We start from the raw sequence: 27664 nt of genomic DNA, 5'->3' as shown, positions 1-27664 counted from the left end.
AAGAGGGTTTTTTGGACAGACTCAAACTCCAATGAATTGTTCTGAAAACCACAAATGCTGGAGATCATAGCGGGTCAGGCAGCATCCATGCAGAGAGAGCAAGCTAACGTTTTGAGTCGAGATGATACCTCATCATGTTTTGTTTGTATTCTTGATTTAAAACTGTACAGAATGGAACTGCCTGTATGCATAGATATATATGCAATGATTTTTTTTATGTGAATCGAGTATACTTTTGAAAAAAACAAAGACTGTCTGTATGGAGTTTGTGCGTTCTCCCCGTGTCTGTGTGGGTGCTCTGGTTTCCTCCCCCAGGCCAAAGATGTGCAGGTTAGATGGATTGGCAATGCTAAAATGCCCACAGTGTTCAGGGTAGGTGGATTAGCCATGGGAAATGCAGGGTTATGGGGATAGGCAAGGACTGGGTCTGGACAGGATGCTTTTTGAAGGGTAGCTGTGGATGATTGGTGTCCTTCCAAACAGTAGGGATTCTATTTTAAATTGGCAGCTCTCATTTATAATCTATCACCCTTAAAAATTGGGACTCCTCCATAATAGGAAACATCCTCTTCCCATCTATCCTGTCAAAATTTCACAGAATCTAATATATTTTATTCAGACTACGATTTATTCTTCTCAGCTCGAGGAGATACAAGCCGAAACTATCCAACATTTCCTCATGAGTAATCCCATCCCATTTCAGGTAAAACTCCTCGTAACTGCTTCCAATGGTTTTTCACCAATCCATAACTTGCACCATAGAGTCAGAGATAAACAACATGGAAACAAACCCTTCGGTCCAACCTGTCCATGCTAACCACAGATCTGAAATAAATCTAGCCCCATTTGCCAGCACTTGACCCATATCCCTTTAAACCCATCCTATTCATATACCCATCCAGATGCCTTTTAAATGTTGTAATTGTACCAGCCTCCACCACTTCCTCTGGCAACTCATTCCATGCATGCACCACCCTCTGCGTGAAAATGTTGCCCCTTTGGTTCCTTTTAAATCTATGCCCTCCAGTTTTGGACTGTCTCACCCTGGGGGAAATAAGATTAGATTACTTACAGTGTGGAAACAGGCCCTTCGGCCCAACAAGTCCACACCGACCCATATACTTACCCCTTACCTAACACTACGGGCAATTTAGCATGGCCAATTCACCTGACCCGCACATCTTTGGACTGTGGGAGGAAACCAGAGCACCCGGAGGAAACCCACGCAGACACGGGGAGAACGTGCAAACTCCACACAGTCGCCTGAGTCGGGAATTGAACCCGGGTCTCAGGCACTGTGAGGCAGCAGTGTTAACCACTGTGTCCATGCCCCTCAAGATTTTATAAACCTCCATAAGGTCACCCCTCAGCCTGTTACACTCCAGCGAAACAGCCCCAGCCTATTCGGCCTCTCTTTATCGCTCTAAACCTCCAACCTTGTAACATCTGTGTTAATCTTTTCTGAACCCTTTCAAATTTCACAACATCCTTCCTGTAGCTTGGAGACCAGAACTGAACTCAGTATTCCAAAAGTGGCTTAACCAATGTCCTGTACAGCTGTAACATGACCTCCCAACTCCTGTACGCAATGTACTGACCAATAAAGGAAAGCATACCAAATGCTTTCTTCACTATCCAGTTGACCTGTGACTCCATTTTCAGGAAACTATGAACCTGCACTCCAAAGTCTCTTTGTTCAGCAATACAGCCCAGGACCTTACCATTAAGTGTCTAAGTCCTGCTCTGATTTACCTTTCCGAAATGCAGCACCTCACCTTTATCTAAACTAAACTTCATCTGCCACTTCTCAGCCCATTGGCCCATCTGATCAAGATCCCATCGTAATCTGAGATAACCTTCTTCACTGTCCATTGCACCTCCAATTTGGTGTCATCTGCAAATTTACTTACTATACTTCCTACGTTCACATCCAAATCATTTATATAAACTATGAAATGAAGGAGACCAATATTGCACACAATACCACTGATGTGTTCTTAACATTGCCCTGTGTAACTGAAGTACAGCTTCTCTATTTTGTGATCAATTGCCCTCATGATAAATGATGACATCCTATTCGCTTTCCAAGTAATTTGCAGCACCTGTGCACTAGCCATTTGTGTTCCATGCACCAGGATACACAGATCCCTCTGCATTGCAGAGTTCTGTAATTTCTCACCACTTAGCCAATATAATTCTTGTTTATTCTTCCTGTCAAAATGAATAATTTCACATTTTCCCACTACATACTCCATCTTTGCTATTTACATTTGGCTTGAAGGGCTGAATGGCCTACTCCTGCACCTATTTTCCATGTTTCAACATTAACCTATCAATAAATTTTGCAGCTTTGTTGTGTACTCTTTACAACTTACTCTCTGGCCTATCTCAGCATCATTGGCAAATCTGACAACCACACCTTCTGCCCCTTCAGTTGAGTCATTCGTGTAAATTGTAAGTAGTTGAGCTCCCAGCACACCATTCATTTAACCTTATTAACCTGAAAGGGACCGGATTATGCCCATTGTCTAGTTCCTCAGCTAATCTCCTATCCATGCCACTAAGCTAACTCATCAGCTTTTATTTTGCACAGTAATTTTTGATGTGGCACCTTACCAAGTACCTTCAGAAGCACAGTACATCCACCAATTCCCTTTCATTCACTGCAAATGTTACTTCCTCAGAGAACTCCAATAGATCGGTCAGACATGATGGCCCTATCACAAAGTCATTTTGGCTCTGGTTGAATGAATTGAACTGATTCAAGTGTCACTATAACTTCTTTCATACTAGCTCTGAACAGGCATTTAACACGCTTGCCTTCAGTCCTTTAGGTGCAGGAGTTGGGAAGTCATATTAAGTTTGTACAGGACATTGGTGAGGCGTCTTCTGGAGTACTTGTCCAGTTCTGGTCACCCAGTTATAGGAAGGATATTATCAAGCTGGAGAAGGGTTCAGAAGAGATTTACCAGGATGTTGCCAGGTATGGAAGGCTTGAGTTACAAAGAAAGGCTGGATGGGCTGGGACCGTTTTTTCACTTGGAGCACAGGAGGTTGACAGGTGGCCACATCGAGGTTTACGGAAACATGAGAGGTATAGATAGGATTAATGGCAAGTGTCTTTTCCCTGGGATGGGGAATATCATGATGACGGTATATATTTTTAAGGTGAGAGGAGAGAGATTTGAAAAAGACATGAGGAGCAAATTATTTACACAGAGCATTGTATGCATGTAGAATAAATTTCCTGAGAAAGTGGTGGGTGCGGGCACATTTACAATATTAACCAACACTTAGATAAGTACATGAATAGGAAAGACTTGGAGGGATATGGATCAGGAGCAGGCAGGTGGGACTCATTTAGTTTGGGATTATGTTCGGCAGGGATTGGTTGGACCAAAGAGTCTGTTTCTCTGCTGTATGACTCTATACCTCCAGGACTATTGTTGAGCTAACCAGCCTGTAGTTTCCTTCTTTCAGTCTCTCTCCCTTTTTGAATAAAGGGACAATATTCATTATCCTTCAGTGAGACTTTCCCTGCAGGAAGGGACTAGGCGAATTAAAATCAGTGCACAATTTCACTTTTTTTAAGTATTCATGCAAACTCTAATTTTTAAAAATTTTTAAACAAAGGGTAGTGATAAACGGCTCCATTTCAGAATGGCAGGCAGTGACCAGTGGGGTACTGCAGGGATCAGTGCTGGGACCACAGCTTTTTACAATGTATATTAATGATATAGAAGATGGTATTAGTAATAACATTAGCAAATTTGCTGATGATACTAAGCTGGATGGCAGGGTGAAATGTGATGAGGATGTTAGGAGATTACAGGGTGACCTGGACAAGTTAGGTGAGTGGACAGATGCATGGCAGATGCAGTTTAATGTGGATAAATGTATGGTTATCCACTTTAGTGACAAGAACAGGAAGGCAGATTACTACCTAAATGGAATCAATTTAGATAAAGGGGCAGTCCAAAGAGATCTGGGTACACCAGTCAATGAAGGTAAGCATGCAGGTACAGCAGGTAGTGAAGAAGGCTAATAGCATGCTGGCTTTCATAACAAGAGGGATTGAGTATAGAAGCAAAGAGGTTCTTCTGCAGCTTTACAGGGCCCTGGTGAGACCACACCTGGAGTATTGTGTGCAGTTCTGGTCTCCAAATTTGAGGAAAGACATTCTGGCTATTGAGGGAGTGCAGCGTAGGTTCACGAGGTCAATTCCTGGAATGGCGGGATTACGTTACACTGAAAGACTGGAGCGACTGGGCTTGTAAAGCCTTGAGTTTAGAAGACTGAGAGGGGATCTGATTGAGACATATAAGATTATTAAAGGATTGGACACTCTGGAGACAGGAAACATGTTTCCGCTGATGGGTGAGTGCCGAACCAGAGGACACAGCTTAAAAATACGGGGTAGACCATTTAGGACAGAGATGAGGAGAAACTTCTTCACCCAGAGAGTGGTGGCTGTGTGGAATGCTCTGCCCCAGAGGGCAGTGGAGGCCCAGTCTCTGGATTCATTTAAGAAAGAGTTGGATAGAGCTCTCAAGGATAGTGGAATCAAGGGTTATGGAGATAAGAGCTGAAAATGTGTTGCTGGAAAAGCGCAGCAGGTCAGGCAGCATTCAAGGAACAGGAAATTCGACGTTTCGGGCATAAGCCCTTCCTGATGAAGGGCTTATGCCCGAAACGTCGAATTTCCTGTTCCTTGGATGCTGCCTGACCTGCTGCGCTTTTTCAGCAACACATTTTCAGCTCTGATCTCCAGCATCTGCAGACCTCACTTTCTCCTCGAAGGTTATGGAGATAAGGCAGGAACAGGATACTGATTAAGGATGATCAGCCATGATCATATTGAATGGTGGTACAGGCTCGAAGGGCAGAATGGCCTACTCCTGCACCTATTGTCTATTGTCTATAAAATATGTTTGGCCAACTTTCTTTCAGACTCAAGCCTTTTTTAAAGTTTTTTTCTCTGTTTTATTTACATTCTGTCCAACCTTTTAATCTGCCATCTGTCTTGGCACAATTATATGCTTTCTAAAAAGGTTTGAGACTATCTTTGACAGCTGTGAAACATACATATTGTGTATTCTGAAACATCCCCTTAAATTTGTTACTGCATCTCTAATGATTCATTGTTTATCAATTCACTTTTGCCAGGGCTGCATTCATGCTCCTATAATTGTCCTTAGTTAAATCTTTAAAAATAATGCAATTCTGATCTCCTTCCTATCAGAAAGATGTTGTGAAACTTGAATGGATTCAGAAAAGATTTACAAGGATGTTGCCAGGGTTGGAGGACTTGAACTATAGGGAGAGGCTGAACAGGCTGGGACTGTTTTCCCTGGAGCGTCGGAGGCTGAGGGGTGACCTTATCGAGGTTTACAAAATTATGAAGGGCATGGATAGGATGAGTAGACAAAGACTTTTCCCTGGGGGTGGGGAGTCCAAAACTAGAGGGCATAGGTTTAGGGTGAGAGGGGAAAGATATAAAAGAGACCTAAGGGGCAACTTTTTCACACAGAGGGAATGAGCTGCCAGAGGAAGTGGTGGAGGCTGGTACAATTGCAACATTTAAGAGGCATTTGGATGGGTATATAAATAGGAAGGGTTTGGAGGGATATGGGCTGGGTGCTGGCAGGTGGGACTAGATTGGGTTGGGATATCTGGTCGGCATGGACGGGTTGGACCGAAGGGTCTGTTTCCATGCTGTACATCTCTATGACTCTATGACCTACCCCTTTATCTCTGAAAGTGAATGCAAAACGCATCTAGCAACATCTTCACTACAGGATCATTAAGTAGCCTTATTTTATTGCCCAGTACGAGGTCCGTATAGCCTGCTCTTTGGTTGACTCTCGAGCATGTTGTTTAAAGAAACTATCCCAAACACATTCCATGAATTCCCTATTTTTAAAATATTCATTGATGGGATGTGAACATCGCTGCCTGGACCAGCATTTAATGCCTAGTTGCCCCCTTGAGAAGGTGGTGGTGAGCTGCCCTCTTGAACCGCTGCAACCCACCTTCTGTGGGTTGATCCACAATGCCATTAACGAGGGAATTCCAGGATTTTGATCCAGTGAAGGAAGGGCAATCTATTTCCAAGTCAGGATGGTGAGTGGCTTAGAGGGGAATTTGCAGGTGGTGGTGTCCCCAAGTACCTGCTGCCCTTGTCCTTCTAGATGGAAGTGGTCATGAGTTTGGGGGGTGCTGTCTGAGGATTATTGGTGAATTTCTGCAGTGCATCTTGTAGATAGTACACCCTGCTGCTACTGAGCATCAGTAGTGGAGGGAGTGGATGCTTGTGGATGTAGTGCCAACTAAGCAGAATGCTTTGTCCTGGATGGTGTCGAGCTTCTTGAGTGCTGTTGGAACTGTACCCATCCAGGTCTATCTTTTCCCATTTTATCATTTCATTGAAAATCTCCCATGACCATCACTGTGCCTTTTTGATTAGCTTATATTAATTCTTCCCTATGCTCCTCCCTACCATGTAGTAACTGATGGGACCCTGTACACCATGCTGTCTTCATGAGTTCACCCTTTATCATCTCTACCTGAACTGACTCAACACGTGGATTTCTTGAACTTGGGTCATCCCTCTCTGTTAGGAGCAAGTGAGGACTGCAGATGCTGGAGATCAGAGCTGAAAATGTGTTGCTGGAAAAGCGCAGCAGGTCAGGCAGCATCCAAGAAGCAGGAGGATCGACATTTCGGGCATAAGCCCTTCTTCAGGAATGAGGAGAGTGTGCCAAGCAGGCTAAGATAAAAGGTGGGGAGGAGGGACTTGGGGGAGGGGCATTGGAAATGTGATAGGTGGAAGGAGGTTAAGGTGAGGGTGATAGGCCGGAGAGGTCAGGAAGAAGATTGCAGGTTAGGAAGGTAGTGCTGAGTTTGAGGGTGGGAACTAAGACAAGGTGGGGGGAGGGGCTCATCTTCCACCTAGGAACCCTCCAACCACAAGGGATGAACTCAGATTTCTCCAGTTTCCTTATTTCCCCTCCCCCACCTTGTCACAGTCCCAACCCTCGAACTCAGCACCACCTTCCTAACCTGCAATCTTCTTCCTGGCCTCTCTGTCCCCACCCCCACCCGGCCTATCACCCTCACCTTAACCTCCTTCCACCTATCGCATTTCCAACACCCCTCCCCCAAGTCCCTCCTCCCTACCTTTTATCTTGGCCTGCTTGGCACACTCTCTCATTCCTGAAGAAGGGCTCATGCCCGAAACGTCAATTCTCCTGCTCCTTGGATGCTGCCTGACCTGCTGCGCTTTTCCAGCAACACATTTTCAGCTCATCCCTCTCTGTTGTTCTGATAACATAAATAACCAACACAGATAATATCACTTGGCCATCAGTTCCCCTAGATGCGCCGCTTATTCCTGCTCCTATTTGCTATGTTTCTTACTCGATGACCCAGCTTCTTGTTCTTCTCAAATGTCTTGCGCCCTTCAAAGTGCAAGTCACAATCCATCTCATCCTGCATCCATGTACCTACATTGAGTCCTAGATCATACTTATCCATTTCTATGTGTTATCGCCATTAATCTAGCTTGCGTTGAGTGCTGCACATGCTCAAATAGCATCTTTTGTCTCAGTCTTTAGCTCTTTTTGTAATTGCTAGTCTTATCTGATACATTAGACCATAAGTCCAAAAGACATGAGGCCATTCAGCCCATTGAGTCTGCTCTGCTTTTCCACGAGATCATGATTGATCCAATAGTCTTCAACTCCACTTAGTTGCCTCTTCCCTACAACTATGGATTGAAAGTCTGTCTTCATCTCAAAAGGCCTCAGCAGAAAGGGGTTAAGGCCAAAACAGCGAATGCTTTCGAGAAAGAGTTAGGTGTAGTTTTTATGGCTAAATGGATTGAGGGATATGAGGAGAAAGTGGGAAGAGGGTAGCTGAATTGGATGATCACCGATGATCAAATTGATCAGTGGAGTGGGCTGGAAAGGCCGAATATTGTTAAATCATTCACAAGATGAGGGCATCGTTGGCTAGGCCAGCATTTATTGTCCACTTCTAGCTGCCCAGAAGATAGTTAAGAGTCAACCACATTGCTGTGGCTCTGGAGTTATATATAGTCCAGACCAGGTAAGGATGACAGTTTCCTTCACGTAACGACATTTGTGAACCAGATGTGTTTTTCCCGACAATGGTTTTCATGGTCATTATTAGACTCTTAATTCTGGACTCGCTTTTTAAAATTGATTTCAAATTCCACCATCTGCCACAGCAGGATTCTGGATCCCCAGCACATTACCTGGGTCCCTGGATTAATAGTTCAGTGATAATATCACTTGGCCATCAGTTCCCCTAGCTGCACCGTTTCTTCCTGCTCCTATTTGCTATGTTTCTCACTCGATGACCCAGCCTCGACAGCCCTCTACGGTAAAGTAGACCACAGATCTGCTTCTTAGATTTGCATTCTGTCATGGTCTGTTTATCATTTCGTACATTAATACCTTTCTCTTTGGCCGTGGTTCTACATTTTTGATTTACCGCAATGCAGGTTCCTTCTTTGTGTTGTCCTCCCACCTCAAACCAAAGCATCCATTAAGCACCTGTTTATTTTGCTGAGATGAACCAATTAACTGCAAGTGAATCAGTGGAATGGCAGCCACCTTATTCCTGCACTCATTTACACAAGATTAACAAGTTAACTACACTACTGTACTCCTGCAGAGCGATAGTATTTCAAACCAGCGCCACACTTAGTACACAACCTCATTAAAACCTGATGCAGATGCCTTGGCTGAGGGAGGAGTATTAGAACCCTCAACCTCTCAGTTCAACTTTGCATTCTCTTATGAGCCTAACTCTGTCACACAAAATAAAAACACCGTACACTCCCAGTTTATCCCTGGCCAAAGCCCCTCATGTCTCAGAAAGCACATCCTCAATATGACAATCTGCATTAACTTGGAAGAGGTAATCTGAAGGACAGATGCTATCGTACAAAAAGGAAAGCAGAAGGTAATAGAGCCAGCTGTGTCTGTTACAAACTGCGTTCGTGAGAAACAACAGCAAATAAAGACAGGACGTTTCAGCCTCCAGCTCTGTTTTAGCTACAGCAGCAAAAATGAATGATACAACAACAACCCACAACATCATAGCACCTTTAGTATAGTGAGACATTTCAAGGTTCTTCCCAGGAATGCAGTCATAGCGAGAATTGACACCAAGGAAGATACTAAGAAGGGTGAAGGTCAAAATGTTGTTCAGAGAAAGGCTTAAAGGAGCATCTGAAAGGGGAAGCGAGAGATGCAGAGAATGGAGGAGAGGTGTAGGGAGGTTATTCGCAGCTTCAGGCTTAGATTGTCAAAACCAATGGGGAGGGAGGTGAAGGGAGCCTGGGATTGACAAGAGGGAGGAGTTGGAGGTTAGAGTCGGATAAAGGAGGGGTAAGGCCATGGAAGAACTTGAGTGTAAGAAGGAGAATTTGAGAATCGAAAGAACTGGATTCAGTTCATCTGGGTTGGGTGGGTTTGTGGGATGAGGAAAATGTCAGTCAGACCCTAATCTTGCTATACAGTGACACCTTACACCAAGCAAGTCCAACAGAAATGTTAAAATGATCAGATAACTTTAACATCGCAGCACAATAACAACCTATATTTATAAAACTCCCTTAATGTAATGAAGCATTGTAAGGCTTTCCACAGGGGAGGTGTGAAACAGAATTTGACATGGAATCACATGAGATGATGTTAGAGCAGGAGTCAAAGGTTTGGTCCAGAGGACATCTTAAATGGGCAAAGAGAAATAAAGATCAGGGAGGTACTGAACTGGGATTTCCAAAGCTTGGCAGGTGAGCAGCTGAAGGTATGGCCACCAATGGTGGGGAAACGAGGTCAAAGTTCAAGCAGTGCTAGTATCTTGCTGGGTTAGAATTACAGACAGCTACTGAGATGGGGAAGGCAAAGGTGGAGGAATTTGAAAAGCATTCATATCCCATGGATTATTTTGATGTGTTCTGATTTGTTACATGGGCAAATAGACCAGCTAGTCTGTGCTCACAGCTCCCACACAGAGATGTCTGGCCAATTCGTCTGGTTTTGGTTATGGTGGGATTGTTGGCAAGGACACAGGGAAATTTCCATCAAGGACATCAAGATGAGACGTAGCGGCAGAACCCCTTTGGGATGGGGGACTCTTTGGTGTGGCCCAGTCAGGTAAATAACATAACACATCAGCAAGAGGAGGCTATACAAATCCTCAAGTGTGTTCTGTCATATGTTAGATCATGGTTGATCCTTGTCTGTCTGAGATCCATTGACTCAATGTAGTCCCTTGACTCTGAATGACATTGTAAGTGACATCCGGAATGAACACATTTCATGTCTATTTATTGAGTCATTTATTTCAACTGTTCTGAGATTTCAGCACAATTTTCCCATTACGTTTCTTTCATTTCCTAACTCCAGCTTCAAGTTCACTTTGCACCATTGATAGGAATACATTCCCAATTCCTTTCAATCTTTTCAGCATTTGCTAAACATTGATTGAAAAGAAACTATTAATTTTCCCTACGTGGAGTTAGATTATCTTTCTTGAATTTACAATTGATACTGATGTTTTGCTTCAATTTTAAGCTCATTCATCCCTGCCCTGGACTTTACAATGGTGGACTTTCTTAATACTCAAGCAGACACAATGGATCTTGGCCATTGGCTAGCCTGAATGTTTCCCTTCCCTCCTCCAAGGACATTGAAGTCATTTATAGAGCATAACTGGAGACTAACTCAGCAAGAAAGCCGTCAAAATGGTGGCCATCTTGGATGATCACCTTGGCATTGGCAAAACACATTTCATTTATAGTAACACTGCTTCATTCATAAAAGGCAATCAGGTAAAGTTTTCTGATTTGTATCGGTCAGTTTTACACTGAGCAACCTCAGCGTCTGGTTAAGAAAACTATATTTCATTTTCCTTAACAACAAGCTATGATACCAAATAATTAGAACAGTTACTGGTGCACCCCTGATCATCACACACCAGGGCACATAGAGGGGGGTGTGTACCACTCTAACCAACAGAATGTTTATGCTCCTTGGAGAAAGAAGTTGACCAAAGTAAGTAAATGCCATTGCAAAAGAGCAGGAAATAAAGCATTAAGTCCACAGCTTCCCCAGGCAACCTACTCTCTAATGGTGTTCTGTTTATTCTGGTAAGCTCCCAAGGGAAGGTGTTAAAGGCTGTGTTTATTGACAATATCATCTCTTAGTGTCAAGCTAACTGTCCATGGACAGAGACACATCTTTGCAGCAAAATGTCTAAGTGATGACTCAGTGAAATGAAGACATTACAGTATGGCAGAATTCTAAAGAATCCTATCCCAACATTTTAAAAGGCAAGGAGGAGGAGGTTGAAAAGGGATTGGAGCAGATTTTGTTTTCACCCAGTGGTTTTTGAGCATCTGTAATTTGACAGAGGCAGGACTCCTCAAGACATTGAAGAACTAGTTAGGTGAACAATTAAATGCCATAGCATACAAGGCAATGGGCCAAATAATGGAAATGGGATGAGAATAGCTGATGACTGGTGTGATGTGGACAAAGAACATAGAACATAGAACATAGAAAAACACAGCGCAGTACAGGCCCTTTGGCCCTCGATGTTGCGCCGAAGCAAGCCCACCTAACCTACTCTAGCCCACTATCCTCCATATGTCTATCCAATGCCCGTTTAAATGCCCATAAAGAGGGAGAGTCCATTCCATGAACTCACGACTCGCTGAGTAAAGAATCTACCCTAACATCTATCCTATACCTACCACCCCTTAATTTAAAGCTATGCCCCCTCGTAATAGCTGACTCCATACGTGGAAAAAGGTTCTCATGGTCAACCCTATCTAAACCCCTAATCATCTTGTACATCTCTATCAAGTCACCCCTAAACCTTCTTTTCTCCAATGAAAACAGCCCCAAGTGCCTCAGCCTTTCCTCATACAATCTTGATGGGCCAAAGAGCCTCTTTCTGTGGTGTGACATCTCTATGACTAATTGATTTATTGATGAGAATTCATTAAATTTCCAGCATTGGGCTGTTCCAGCATTCATACAAGATCTGCTCCTGAAATATAGCACACTCAGGAAGAAGGGGCAGATGGTACAGTGAATGGTGAAGGGTAACAGTGGCTAGCAATGGGAAGGGGACAATGGCAAGCAATGATGGTGAGGGGGTTAATAATGGCTATGGCAGTGCCACCCTCTCTGCTTTCATAGGCATGTGGGGTAGATGACTACATGGCAGCCATCTTGGATGGCCACCATGACTTAGGCAAGACTCATTCCATCTATAGAAACACTTTACGATTCGCAAAAAGCAATCAGGTACAGTTTTTAACCAATGTCACCCTGTTCTGTTCTGTTGAAATCCACAGAAATTATTCTTTATCACCATCCACTGCAGTAATACAGGACCACTGTGTCTCATATGAACAGAAGCCTGAAGAAATAGAGACATAGTGGCACTGTCACTAGACTAGTCATTCAGAGGCAAGGTTGTTTTGGCTTCAAATTCCATTGCATCAGTTTGAATTGAGTGAATAAAATTTGAAAGTAAAAGCTCATCCCAATTACAATGACCAGGAACCAATAGCATTAGTCATTAAAGCCCATCTGGTTCACTCATCACTTTTTAGAGAAGAAAATCTGCTGTCTTTATTTGGACAGGCCTTCAAGTGACTCCAATGTGGTTAACCTCTAACTGCCCTCTAAAATGGCCCAGGCAGCCAATCAGTTCAAAGGCAATAAGGGATCAGTCACAATTTCTGCCCTTGCCAGTCATATTGATACCCATGAAAAGAGAGAAGGAATGTAATTTGTGTCCCTTTTCTGTTAGCACCATGTTCTTTGAGAACCCATGTTGGCAAGAGGAAGTAAAGAAAAGGAACTGGAGAAAGGAGTGCCAGTGATCTCAAAGCCAAAGGACCAATTCCATCTCCCAGAAACACCGAACAAATGTGCAGTTAGAGATGTGGGGAATTCCTGATGAAGGGCTCTGGCCCGAAACATGATTCTCCTTCTTCTCGGATGCTGCCTGGCCTGCTGTGCTTTTCTAGCAACACAGTCTCAACACGAGGTCAGGGTCAACTCCTTGCTCTGGCAGACCAACAAGTCTCGGGCAGACCAAACAGCATCTTTCACCAAAGTTGATAATCCTTCTCTGGGTTATTAATTCCCGAAATGATGTCCTCTAAGTCAAATGACCAACAGGAGTCTTGAACCTTCAGGTCTCTCAACATTTCCCTTTCAGGAAAAGGGATTTGATCTCAGGCTATATCTCCCTATTATAAAGTGGAACCCCAAGTTCTGAAATCCCTGTTGTCACTTGGGTTTCAAACCCTCAAGCAAACACATCAATGATCTTCTAAACAGACCATTTGTTAGATCATATTTACAATATAATATGCGATGTGCTGAAGGTGATTTGCAAGTTGGAATAATTTGTTTAAACTACAACTCACAAGCCCTCGGGCTGTAGCTGAGCTTTAATTGCCTTTGTTAAAGCCATTGTTAAAGCCTTCACCAGAGACATTAGTACACCGATCGACATTTAAGCAAAAAAAAACATGACCCAAGCCTCAACACCTTCATTCTCTGTTTATCAAACAGCAGTGTCCCTGGTCAAGACAGTCTTGATTTTAAAATTCCCTTCTCTGTCTCCAAATCCCTCCAACGCCCTTGTACCATCTTCCTACCCAGCTCAGGGAAATCTCCTCCAGTCTCACAATCCTCCAAGAGCCTTGCGTATTCACAATTAGTGCATTCCTTAATTGCTGCAAATGTGTTGCTGGTTAAAGCACAGCAGGTTAGGCAGCATCTCAGGAATAGGGAATTCGACGTTTCGAGCATAAGCCCTTCATCAGGAATGAGAGAGAGTAGCCAAGCAGGCTAAGATAAAAGGTAGGGAGGAGGGACTTGGGGGAGGGGCGATGGAGGTGGGATAGGTGGAAGGAGGTCAAGGTGAGGGTGATAGGCCGGAGTGGGGTGGGGGCGGAGAGGTCAGTAAGGAGATTGCAGGTTAGGAGGGCGGTGCTGAGTTGAGGGAACCGACTGAGACAAGGTGGGGGGAGGAGAAATGAGGAAACTGGAGAAATCTGAATTCATACCTTGCGGTTGGAGGGTTCCCAGGCGGAAGATGAGGCGCTCCTCCTCCAGCCGTCGTGTTGTTATGTTCTGCCGGTGGAGGAGTCCAAGGACCTGCATGTCCTCGGTGGAGTGGGAGGGAGAGTTAGAGTGTTGAGCCACGGGGTGGTTGGGTTGGTTGGTCCGGGCGGCCCAGAGGTGTTCTCTGAAGCGTTCCGCAAGTAAGCGGCCTGTCTCCCCAATATAGAGGAGGCCACATCGGGTGCAGCGGATGCAATAGATGATGTGTGTGGAGGTACAGGTGAACTTGTGGTGGATATGGAAGGATCCCTTGGGGCCTTGGAGGGAAGTGAGTGTGGAGGTGTGGGCGCCCACCCCCCACCAACCCAACCTCCACCCCCGGCACCTTCCCCTGCAACCGCAGGAAATGTAAAACTTGCGTCCACACCTCCACACTTGGACTCCTCCACCGGCAGAACATAACAACACGACGGCTGGAGGAGGAGCGCCTCATCTTCCGCCTGGGAACCCTCCAACCACAAGGTATGAATTCAGATTTCTCCAGTTTCCTCATTTCCCCTCCCCCCACCTTGTCTCAGTCGGTTCCCTCAACTCAGCATCGCCCTCCTAACCTGCAATCTCCTTACTGACCTCTCCGCCCCCATCCCACTCCGGCCTATCACCCTCACCTTGACCTCCTTCCACCTATCCCACCTCCATCGCCCCTCCCCCAAGTCCCTCCTCCCTACCTTTTATCTTAGCCTGCTTGGCTACTCTCTCTCATTCCTGATGAAGGGCTTATGCTCGAAACGTCGAATTCCCTATTCCTGAGATGCTGCCTGGCCTGCTGTGCTTTGACCAGCAACACATTTTCAGCTGTGATCTCCAGCATCTGCAGACCTCATTTTTTACTCGAACATTCCTTAATTGCCTCGACCCTGGACTCAAAGTTGATCTGTCTACATGTCGACATCTCTGATTGAGATTTATATTTATTTAATGTTATCACTTGTACCTTAGATCACCTTTAAGACACTCCTCCCAGCCAACCTTATTGGCCAAGATTGGCCACCTGACCTCATACCGCTTTCTGTTTCATTAGAGATCACAATTTGCTTTATCCTGCTCCTATGAAACACCTCCATTACATTAAATACACTACATCAGTATCATCTGTTGTTGACCTTTATTTCGCTGCACCTCGAATGCTGCCTGAACTGCTGTGCTCTTCCAGCACCGCTAATCCAGAATCTGGTTTCCAGCATCTGTAGTCATTGTTTTTACCGCTTTAAGTGTATAGGACAGGTTTCAGCAATGGAGGACCATTGAGTCTGTTCTATGTTGAGAAAGACAGTTTTTTTTTATTCAGGAATTCCTGATGAAGGGCTTTGGCCTGAAACATCAATTTTCCTGTTCCTTGGATGCTGCCTGACCTGCTGTGCTTTTCCAGCACCGCTCTAATCTGACTCTAAGTGCAGTACCCACTTCCACCTCGTTTTTTTTTATTAATGAGGGAATCAAGGCTATGGAGAAAAGGCAGGAAAGTGCAGTTAAGGATTATCAGATCAGCCATGCTCTCATTCAATGACAGAACAGGCTTGATGGGCCGAATGGCCTATTTCCGCTCCTACATTTTACAGTTTGCCCCCCAGAGTGGGATAGAAGTCAATGATGAAAGCTTGTCCATTGTCTCAGTGCATCTTGCCCATTTAGGAAACAACTGCTTCTGAGAAAAAAGCAAATATTGTGGATTCTGGAAATTTGACGTGTATCAGGTATTGGTAAGAAATTTGGGGTGTTTGGAGTTTCGAGAAATCCTGCTGAATAGAAACCTGCACCACTGCCTTGAGTGTGGGTGGTCTCCATTTTTGTTGTTGATCACAGGAGTTAGGTTACGTGTTGGTATGTCTCCAACTCCAACACACTGGTGCAATACAAAATCTGGTCAAAGCACAGCAGGTTAGGCAGCATCTCAGGAATAGAGAATTCGACGTTTCCAGCATAAGCCCTTCATCAGCCTCTTATTCCTGATGAAGGGCTTATGCTCGAAACGTCGAATTCTCTATTCCTGAGATGCTGCCTAACCTGCTGTGCTTTGACCAGCAACACATTTGCAGCTGTGATCTCCAGCATCTGCAGACCTCATTTTTTACGCAATACAAAATCTCTCTAGCTTGATCCCTTACTCCCAGTTATAAGTTGTAGATTAGGAAACAAAAAAAAACATTATGGGGTGCATTGTTGAGGCATGTCATAACTGGAAAAAGAAGGGGAAGTCGACTTATAAAGTGATTGCTTTTTGGGAGGGGGTTAGCCTGTAAAACTGGGGTTTCCCATTGACCTGAGTCAATTTATAAGCCACAATCTACAGCAAAAATGCAGATGGAAGGTTCTGGAAACAGTCAGCTGGTCAGGCGGCATCTCAGGAGTGAGAAATCTGTTTTTTCTTCTCTCTCCTCTGACACTGATGTGGCGTTTCTTGTTCACTTTCTTAATAGATACAGTCTTTTCGTCTTGATTATGCTTCCCACCAATCTATCCCAACTGACCCATCATTGTGCGAAGGCAGACTTCCTGTTATTCAAAAATCAGGAGATATACCCTTCTTCTGACTCTGTTTTAATATAATGGCAAGGTCTAGACACAAATCACTTAAGGTTCATAGAATCGTAGAATCACTACAGTGCAGAAAGAGGCCATTTGGTCCACTGGGTCTGCACTGACCCTCCAAAGAGCGTGAATAAAGAGATGTCACTTGTCCCTCCTTAGCCAGTCTAAGGGCTTTGTAGGACTCTGTGGTGAAGGATTAGCCACAAATAGGTTTCAGAAGAAGAGGCTGCATTCATAAGTAACACGGTCAGGTTTATTACACCTTAGTAACTACAGGTATTTCCAAACCAACCTGTTTAGCAATGTTACCACATACCTTAAGAATCATCGGATCTGAACTGCACTTCAACATCTCCTTCGTAACATTATACATATTACATCATACTTATAGTAACATGAGGAATATAACACATAGGGAGGTGATGGCCTCGTGGCATTATCATTGGAATATTAACCCAAAGACCCAGGCAATGTTCTAGGGACTTGGGTTTGAATCCTGTCATGGTGGGGTTTGAATTCAATAAAAAATCGTTGGCCTTAAGAGTTTCCAGATAACCATGAAATCACTGAGAATTGTTCTAAAACCACATCTTTTAAAAATTCATTCACAGCATGAGAGCATTGAATCCCTTAAATGAATTTTGAAAAAGAGTTTTTAGAACAATTTATTGCCCATTCCTAAATGCCCAGAGGACAGTTAAGAGTCAACCACATTGGTGTGGCTCTGGAGTCACATGTAAGGATGGTAGATTCCTTCCCTCAAGGAAACAAGTGAACCAGATAGGTCTTCCAACAATCGACAATAGATTCATAGTCATCATTAGACTCTAACTTCCAGATTTTACTGAGTTCAAGTTATATCAAAGGTCATGGCGGGGTTTGAACCCAGGTCCCTAACCCTAACCCTAACCCTAACCCCCATCACGAAGGATGTACACCTCCATCCCCCATCACGAAGGATGTACACCTCCATCCCCCATCACGAAGGATGTACACCTCCATCCCCCATCACGAAGGATGTACACCTCCATCCCCCATCACGAAGGATGTACACCTCCATCCCCCATCACGAAGGATGTACACCTCCATCCCCCATCACGAAGGAACTATGGACATCCAGTCCCTGTACACCTCCATCCCCCATCACGAAGGAACTATGGACATCCAGTCCCTGTACACCTCCATCCCCCATCACGAAGGAACTATGGACATCCAGTCCCTGTACACCTCCATCCCCCATCACGAAGGAACTATGGACATCCAGTCCCTGTACACCTCCATCCCCCATCACGAAGGAACTATGGACATCCAGTCCCTGTACACCTCCATCCCCCATCACGAAGGAACTATGGACATCCAGTCCCTGTACACCTCCATCCCCCATCACGAAGGAACTATGGACATCCAGTCCCTGTACACCTCCATCCCCCATCACGAAGGAACTATGGACATCCAGTCCCTGTACACCTCCATCCCCCATCACGAAGGAACTATGGACATCCAGTCCCTGTACACCTCCATCCCCCATCACGAAGGACACTATGGACATCCAGTCCCTGTACACCTCCATCCCCCATCACGAAGGACACTATGGACATCCAGTCCCTGTACACCTCCATCCCCCATCACGAAGGACTCAAAGCCCTCCGCTTCTTCCTTTCCCGCCGCACTAACCAGTACCCTTCCACTGACACCCTCCTTCGACTGACTGAACTGGTCCTCACCCTGAATAACTTCTCTTTTCAATCCTCCCACTTCCTCCAAACTAAAGGAGTTGCCATGGGCACCCGCATGGGCCCCAGCTATGCCTGCCTCTTTGTAGGATATGTGGAACAGTCCATCTTCCGCAACTACACTGGCACCACCCCCCACCTTTTCCTCCGCTACATCGATGACTGTATCGGCGCTGCCTCGTGCTCCCACGAGGAGGTTGAACAGTTCATCAACTTTACTAACACCTTCCATCCCGACCTGAAATTCACCTGGACTGTCTCAGACTCCTCCCTCCCCTTCCTAGACCTTTCCATTTCTATCTCGGGCGACCGACTCAACACAGACATCTATTATAAACCGACTGACTCCCACAGCTACCTGGACTACACCTCCTCCCACCCTGCCCCCTGTAAAAACGCCATCCCATATTCCCAATTCCTTCGTCTCCGCCGCATCTGCTCCCAGGAGGACCAATTCCAACACCGCACAACCCAGATGGCCTCCTTCTTCAAGGACCGCAGATTCCCCCCAGACGTGATCGACGATGCCCTCCACCGCATCTCCTCCACTTCCCGCTCCTCCGCCCTTGAGCCCCGCTCCTCCAACCGCCACCAAGACAGAACCCCACTGGTTCTCACCTACCACCCCACCAACCTGCGCATACAACGTATTATCCGCCGCCATTTCCGCCACCTCCAAACGGACCCCACCACCAAGGATATATTTCCCTCCCCTCCCCTATCAGCGTTCCGCAAGGACCACTCCCTTCGTGACTCCCTTGTCAGATCCACACCCCCCACCAACCCAACCTCCACCCCCGGCACCTTCCCCTGCAACCGCAGGAAATGTAAAACTTGCGCCCACACCTCCACACTCACTTCCCTCCAAGGCCCCAAGGGATCCTTCCATATCCGCCACAAGTTCACCTGTACCTCCACACACATCATCTATTGCATCCGCTGCACCCGATGTGGCCTCCTCTATATTGGTGAGACAGGCCGCTTACTTGCGGAACGCTTCAGAGAACACCTCTGGGCCGCCCGAACCAACCAACCCAATCACCCCGTGGCTCAACACTTTAACTCCCCCTCCCACTCCACCGAGGACATGCAAGTCCTTGGACTCCTCCACCGGCAGAACACAACTACACGACGGCTGGAGGAGGAGCGCCTCATCTTCCGCCTGGGAACCCTCCAACCACAAGGTATGAATTCAGATTTCTCCAGCTTCCTCATTTCCCCTCCCCCCACCTTGTCTCAGTCGGTTCCCTCAACTCAGCACCGCCCTCCTAACCTGCAATCCTCTTCCTGACCTCTCCGCCCCCACCCCACTCCGGCCTATCACCCTCACCTTGACCTCCTTCCACCTATCCCACCTCCATCGCCCCTCCCCCTAGTCCCTCCTCCCTACCTTTTATCTCAGCCGGCTTGGCTCTCTCTCTCTTATTCCTGATGAAGGGCTTATGCTCGAAACGTCGAATTCTCTATTCCTGAGATGCTGCCTAACCTGCTGTGCTTTGACCAGCAACACATTTGCACCCCAGAACATTAGCTGGGTCTCTGGGTTAACAGTCTTTGGGTCAATAATGTCCTTTAGGGAAGGAAATCTGCTATCCTTACCTGGTTTGGCCTTCATGTGGCTCCAGACCCACAGTGATGTGGTTGATCCTTAACTGCCCTCTGGGCAATAAATGATGGCTGAGCCAGCAATGCCTCCATCCTGTGCATGAATAAAATAAAAATGTCTGTCTGTCTCCAACTACAACTGTCCAGAAACCCTGGAAAACTGTTTGATGCACCTCTCAGTGATTGTGTTATGTATCAGAGCTCGTATTAACCCTTCAGTATCCATTTCCTGAAACAACACATTATTTCAATCTAGTTTCCAGACTGTAAGAAAGACTCGCACTTTTCTAAGCACTTTTCAGAACTGTTTCAAAGCACTTTGGAAACAATGATGTCATGTGTTGTAGGAAAATTGATGGCCAGTCTGCATACTGCCAAGTTCCTACAAATAGAAATGTGATAACGATCAAGTAGATTGAGCATTAAATGTTGACTGGGACTCTGGGGAAAACTCCACCAACCCACCCCCAACTCCCTCTGTCAATCACACCCCTTCACCCTCCTCCCAAACCCCCCATCTGAAAGGAGGTATCTCTGACAGGGCTGCACTCTCTCAAACTCCACTGATTTGGAGATGCACTGAAGTATCGACTTGGATAGCTAGGCTCATGTCTCAGAGCGGGATCTGGAACCTCGTAACTCAAAGGCAAAGAATGCTATCAACAGAACCTCAGCTGGCATTCCGCATGACTCATGCCTTTCAAAGTGCTGAGCCTTCCTATCTCCCTGAAAAACTCACAGCTTTGCTTCACGGAGCGAAACTGTGAATGAAATGTTTGCCTTTATAATACTGACTCACTCGGGTCTGTCAAGTTGTACACAATTCCCTCAATGAAAAGTAGACAGCCAGTTTCCCTCTTGGCACAACCTATCAACAAGGGCCCAGGCTGGATGCCAGTTCTTCACTCATTCTGTTGTTCTTAGCTGTGGTACTGGCAGGAACGATGTGATTAGTCTTGGCCTCCTCGTCTATGGAGTAGGAGGTCTGAATATTTGTATTAGGAATGGGAAACTGGTATTTCTGCTTAGGCCAGCTACCTGAGCATAAAGCAAAGACTAAACATGGGAATTTCCTGCTCTACATGACTCGACGCTCTGGGAAGTAATGAAATAAGCCATAGTCATTCCTCTTCATGACAGAGAAAGTTTATTTGTATATAGCTTGAGGGGTACCAGTCTATCAGTGTGGGCCATGGCAAGGATGCAGGATCTCAGCCCACATTGAGGGAAACATCTCAGCTCGTTGGCACTGTGGTTAGCACTACTGCCTCACAGCGCCAGGGTTTCAGGTTCAATTCTAGCCTTGAGTAACTGTGTCGAGTTTGCACATTCTCCCCATGTCTGTGTGGGTTTCCTCCGGGTGCTCCGGTTTCCTCCCACATTCTAAAGATGTGCAGGTTAGGTGAATTAGCCATGCTAAATTGCCCATAGTGCCCAGGGATGTGCAGGCTAGGTGGATTAGCCATGCCAACTGTGGGGTTATGAGGATAGGGTTGGGGGCTGGGCCTGTGTGGATTGCTCTTCACAGGGTCAGTGCAGGTTCAATGGGCCGAATTGCCTCTTTCCAAGCTATAAGGATTCAATGGTTCTGTGAAATCGAAATCATGCTATTGGCAACACACATGGACCATCTGACCATCTCAGCTAATCAACCCCTAACTAACCCCAGCTTGCAAGATATCCCGGGAGGAGGTAGAGGTGGGGTAGATAGTCGAATATTGATGTGCTTTGTTTCAAAAAGATTAAATGCAATTTTGGCGCAAAAACAAAACAAAAGGGTTTTCACATCAATTATGCCCCCCCCAGATTCAGATGAACCGAGGAACGTCTGAACTGAGAGGGTGTCAATCAGCCTGTGAATGTTGAACACTGGCAGTGTTGAGATCGTAAGGATACCAATAATACGTTTCCAACTGAGTACACGCTCCGACCCATGTTCCTGAGTGGTGAACCAAGGGATGATTTCACCTCTAGCTGCTCCCTCTATCCCAGATCCAAGCAGACTCAAAACTACTGCCTGTGATAATCAGAAATACCCAGAGATAGCCTGGAACAGAGAGTTCGCAAGTGTTTAGAGAGATATGAGTAATTGCTGGAAAATGGGACAAGATTAATTTAGGATAACTGGTCGGCATGGACGAGTTGGACCGAAGAGTCTAATTCCATGCTGTACAGCTCTATAAATCTATGACTTTATGGCAGCATGGTTCAAACAACCAGCATTCCTACTTTCAACATCTTTTTCTGGGACTTTGGGAGACTCAGAGTCCACTCATTGCAAACTAAGAAACTAATGCCATTGTCTTCAAACAGAAATACCTTGACCTTTCTCCTCACTAGAACAATCTCAGCCTTTCTTTGACCTTTAACATCTTCGAGTAAAAAGTGAGGTCTGCAGATGCTGGAGATCAGAGCTGAAAATGTGTTGCTGGTTAAAGCGCAGCAGGTCAGGCAGCATCCAAGGAACAGGTCGCTTTTGCCCGAAACGGTGAATTTCCTGTCCCTTGGATGCTGCCTGACCTGCTGCGCTTTAACTAGCAACACATTTTCAGCTTTGACCTTTAACAATCAAACAATCCAGGCCTACTCTCGCACAGGCTTCTAAAAATATCACATGAATCCTCCCCCTCAGCTTCATTTTAACTTATATTTAAAGACGCCATTCCGAGCATTAGAAGCGTTATGATTACAATACCTCCTGAATATTTTGTCTCTCCATTCTCATTCTGAAGCAGTGCTCATTAATCCACTTTTAGTTGCATTTTTTCCCCTTTCTGTGGAAGTCCCTCAAGTCTGCGGCATTCTAAGTTGTTCAGGTGCAATAACTCTCTGTAGTGTTACACCACACTCCTGAAACACCCATAAACCAACGCAGAAAACCTCCATCAATAAGATTTGCACTAATACTCAGCTGGTGCCAGCATTAAACCTTTGCAGAAGTGGAGCAAAGGTTATACCTAAATGGCTGAAATCAGGTCTCAAGTGCCCTGGTCAAATCTGTAGGCAGCTATTGCCTATGAGAATTAATGAGCCATCAGGTTAATCTGCAGCTCAGACAATAGACAATAGACAATAGGTGCAGGAGTAGGCCATTCTGCCCTTCGAGCCTGCACCACCATTCAATATGATCATGACTGATCATCCTCAATCAGTAAGCTATGGATTGTTGAATCAAACTGAAAACTACCTTCAATTCTACGTGATGAAGGTTGACATACAGCTTCAAGTTCCTGAAGAAGGGCTTATGCCCGAAACGTCGATTCTCCTGTTCCTTGGATGCTGCCTGACCTGCTGCGCTTTTCCAGCAACACATTTTTCAGCTCTGATCTCCAGCATCTGCAGTCCTCACTTTCTCCTATACAGCTTCAAGTCACCAGCAGCATTTTCCAGACAATGCATTGGCACAAAAGAGCATTAATTTTAGGAAAGACGACTGAGGAATGGCTTGTTTAAGGCCTCAAAGGTTATGGAAGGTAGAGTTCACAAAAAAACTGCTGTGTTGCAAGTCCAGTAACACAAACACCCATATTAATGATTCAAAGGAGACCAGTTCCAATCCTAGCCTGGCACTTTGGAATTTAAATTCCAACCAACCAAGACTACAATTGATTAGATTCCCTAAAGCATGGAAACAGGCCCTTCGGCCCAATAAGTCCATACCGACCTTCCGAAGAGTAACCCACACAGACCCATTCCCCATATTCACCCCTGACTATGGGCAATTTAGTATGACCAATTCACCTGACCTGCACATCCTTGGATTGTGGGAGGAAACTGGAGCACCCAGAGGAAACCCACGTAGACACAGGGAAATTGTGCAAACTCCAGACAGTCAGTTACCCAAGACAGGAATTGAATCTGGGTCCCTAGAGCTATGAGGCAGCAGTGCTAACCACTGAGTCACCCACTAAAACATGGAACGCTTCACGAATTTGCATGTCATCCTTGTGCCATGCTAATCTTCTCTGTATTGTTCCAATTTTACTATATGTGCTGCCGAAGCAATTCTAAATTCAGTAACATGGCTGAGCAAACTACAGTCATATTCAAGAAGGTGACTCACCACTGCTGTCTCAAGGGCAATTAGGGATGGGCTATAACTGAAGGATTTGCCATTCTTGCCCACAAGCCCTGAATGTATTCAAGAAGATGTAAATCTATCACACTCCTACTTACAAAGACTATATGCCATCCCCCATGACTTGGGTTCCACTAGAAAGGTCTAAAATATGTCACTACCCACTTCCAAAGATAAATCGTACTCAAAGTCTGTTCACCATCTACAAGGTACAAGTCAGGAGTGTGATGGAATACTCCCCACTTGCCTGGATGGGTGCAGCCCTAACAACACTTCAGAAGCTTGACATCTTCCAGGACAAAGAAGCCCACTTGATTGGCACCACATCCAGAAGCATCCACTCCCTCCATCATTCACACTCAGTCGCAGCAGTACGTACTATCTACAAGATGCGCTACAGTAACTCACCAAGGTCCCTTTGTTAGCACCTTTCAAACCCACGAGCTCTACCACCTAGAAGGGCAACGACAGCAGAAAGCCTTCCATCAATACATAGCCCAGTTGTTGTTGGCTTTCTTAGCTCTGCTGATAGAAAGCCAATTTTGCTCTTGAACCATCCTTCACTGGTTGACACCACACCATTTTCTTAGGTTACGTCTGGTGCTGACAGATCTAATGGCAATATTTATTGAGCCAGGCTCGGTGCACTGGTTTGATGGTAACAGCAGAGTGAGGATCTGTCAGTCTATGAGGATACAGACTGTGGCAGAATACAATTCAGTGCATCTGATGGCTAATGGCACCTTGTTAATGTCCAGTTTTGAGGTGCTGGATCTCTTTGTGCCTATCCCATTCAGCGTGGTGGTCGTGCCATACAAACTGATGGTGGGTCAGCCTGAAGACAGAATGCTGTGTGTGTAATTCCAGTGAAATGACGGCAAATGCCAACAAACTCATCAATACGTCACAGACTTTCCTGTCAATCACTGCTTCGGTGCACAATTCCTCACTGCCGCATCTAGAACGGTCCTAACTGTTGCCAATGCTCCAGATGTGACATGGCCATGTCTAAAAGTTAATGGTGTTTGCTAAGAACTCAGTTTGCAAGTATGCTTATCACATTCACACAGCAAAGTCCATCAAACTCAAACAGCAGAAGCATATCAAGGCTGTCATCTATTTCCAAGAGCTCTCATTATTTGGATTGAATAAGCATGTTTTTGACCTGATGGCCTTTAAGATCCTAACTGTGTCAAAATGGGGAGTGTTGTCACTTCTGAGTCAAAGCATACGAACACAAGAACATTGAGAACTGAAGGAGGCCACTTTCCCTCGCTGTACCTCTCCAATTAATCCCCCCCGGTCTTTCAAAACCTATCGTGCTCGGTGTTGAATATACTCAATGGGTGATCATCCGCAGCTCTCTGAGGGGTGTCATTCCAAAGATTCACAATGAGGAACAACAGAAGGTGAACAGCCCAATGTCTTTTCTCCCAGGGTGGGGGAGTCCAAAAATAAAGGGCACTGGTTTAAGGTGAGAGGGGAAAGATTCAAAAAGGACCCAAGGAATAAGCTCTTTCCTGCAGAGGGTGGTGCGTGTATGAAATGAGCTGCAGAACAAGTGGTAGAGGTGGCTGTAACTAGAACATTTAAAAAATATTTGAGCGGGTACATGAATAGCAAGGGTTTAGAGAGATATGGGTCAAACACAACCAAATGAGATTACTTTAGTTTCGGATACCTGTTTGGCCTGGACGAGTTGGCCAGAAGGGTCCTGGTTCCTTGCTGTATGAATCTATGACTCTAAAATTGTCTTGAGTGAAGAATGGTTTCTTAAAATTATCCAGTCCTAAATGACTAATCCTTTCTTCCAAGACCACAATCCTAGCCACAGGTGTCCTCCAAGCAGTGAACTGTTTCTCAGCATTTACCAAGTCAAGCCCCTTAAGAATTTTATGTTTCAACAAGGTCAGCACACATTTCCAATCTCCAGGGGAGTCATCTTGTTGATACAATGTCATCTCATAGGACATCATGACTTGGAGATGCCGGTGTTGGACTGGGGTGTTACGAATCACACAACACCTTCATCACCTGATGAAGGAGCAGCGCTCTGAAAACTTGTGCTTCCAGTTAAGCCTGTTGGACTATAACCTGGTGTTGTGTGATTTGTCATCTCATAGAACAATTCCCTCATTCCAGGAACTGTTCTAATGATCCATCAACGATCTAGGGCAAAGATATCTTTCTTTAGATGAGGAGACTAAACCCATACATAGCATTCCCAGGTGAAGTCTCACCAAAGCCCTGTACACCCTTTAAAATCTAACCCTTGAAGGGCCATTAGAATGGATCCTGAATTAGGGGATTGTGCTATGAGATGGTTTCAAAGGGTCATTTAAGGAGAGAGTTGTGGAGTGGTGATGAGGTGAAAGGCAGAAAACCCAGACAGAGGAAACAACACATGTCAGGTGTATAACTCATGACCATAACTTTGGGAACATCTAATCAGGGACGTGGGGCATGGTAGATTTTTTTGAGAGGTGGGTCTTGGATGATTTATGAGCAAGACTTCCAACTGAGAGTTCAAATGTATGGTCAATTATGCACTACAGTATAGAAAAGGAGTCATGGCTTCATAGAATCCCTCCAGTCCAGAAAGCGACCATTGAGTCTGTACCAACCCCATAAACAGAATCCCACCCAGACCTACCCTGTAACCCTACATTTCCCATGGCTAATCCACCTCACCTGCACAACTCTGGACACTATGGGGCAATTTAGCATGGTCAATCCACCCTAGCTTGTACATCCTGGAAAGTATGGGGCAAGTTAGCATGGCCAATCCACCTAACCTGCACATCTCTGGACACTATGGGAAATTTAGCATGGTCAATTCACCCTAACCTGCACATCCCTGGACACTATGGGGTAATTTACATGGCCCATCCACCCGAACCTACACATCCCTGGACACTATGGGGTAATTTACATGGCCCATTCACCCTAACCTACACATCCTTGGACACTATGGGGTAATTTACATGGCCCATTCACCCTAACCTACACATCCTTGGACACTATGGGGTAATTTACATGGCACATCCACCCAAACCTGTATATCCATGGACATGATGGGGTAATTTACATGGCCCATTCACCCTAACCTACACATCCCTGGACACGATGGAGTAATTTACATGGCCCATTCACCCTAACCTACACATCCATGGACACGATGGGGTAATTTACATGGCCCATTCACCCTAACCTACACATCCCTGGACACGATGGAGTAATTTACATGGCCCATTCACCCTAACCTACACATCCCTGGACACGATGGGGTAATTTACATAGCCCATTCACCCTAACCTACACATCCCTGGACACGATGGGGTAATTTACATGGCCCATTCACCCTAACCTACACATCCCTGGACACGATGGAGTAATTTACATCCACTCTAACCTGCACATCTTTAGATGTGCAAGGAAACCAGAGGAAACCCCTCGCAGACACAGGCGAATGTACAAGCTCTATGCAGACAGTCACTCACGGGGGGAGTTGAACCCCAGAGTCCCTGGCA

The 27664-nt window shown here is 45.5% G+C and overlaps 1 protein-coding gene and 1 pseudogene across 1 annotated transcript in view; both read right to left on the bottom strand.

The window, feature by feature from the left end:
* The window catches only part of LOC132818221 (neurexin-3-beta-like), a 596149-nt gene that overhangs the window by 419460 nt on the left and 149025 nt on the right, over positions 1–27664 (bottom strand). The gene's annotated exons all lie outside the window — the stretch shown is intronic.
* On the bottom strand, positions 23965–24061 carry LOC132818462 (U6 spliceosomal RNA; annotated as a pseudogene).

This window comes from Hemiscyllium ocellatum, chromosome 8 (assembly GCF_020745735.1).
Source record: "Hemiscyllium ocellatum isolate sHemOce1 chromosome 8, sHemOce1.pat.X.cur, whole genome shotgun sequence".
Lineage (NCBI taxonomy): Eukaryota > Metazoa > Chordata > Chondrichthyes > Orectolobiformes > Hemiscylliidae > Hemiscyllium > Hemiscyllium ocellatum.
The sequence above is the reverse complement of the archived record's forward strand: the minus strand, read 5'-3'. Positions and strand labels throughout refer to the sequence as shown.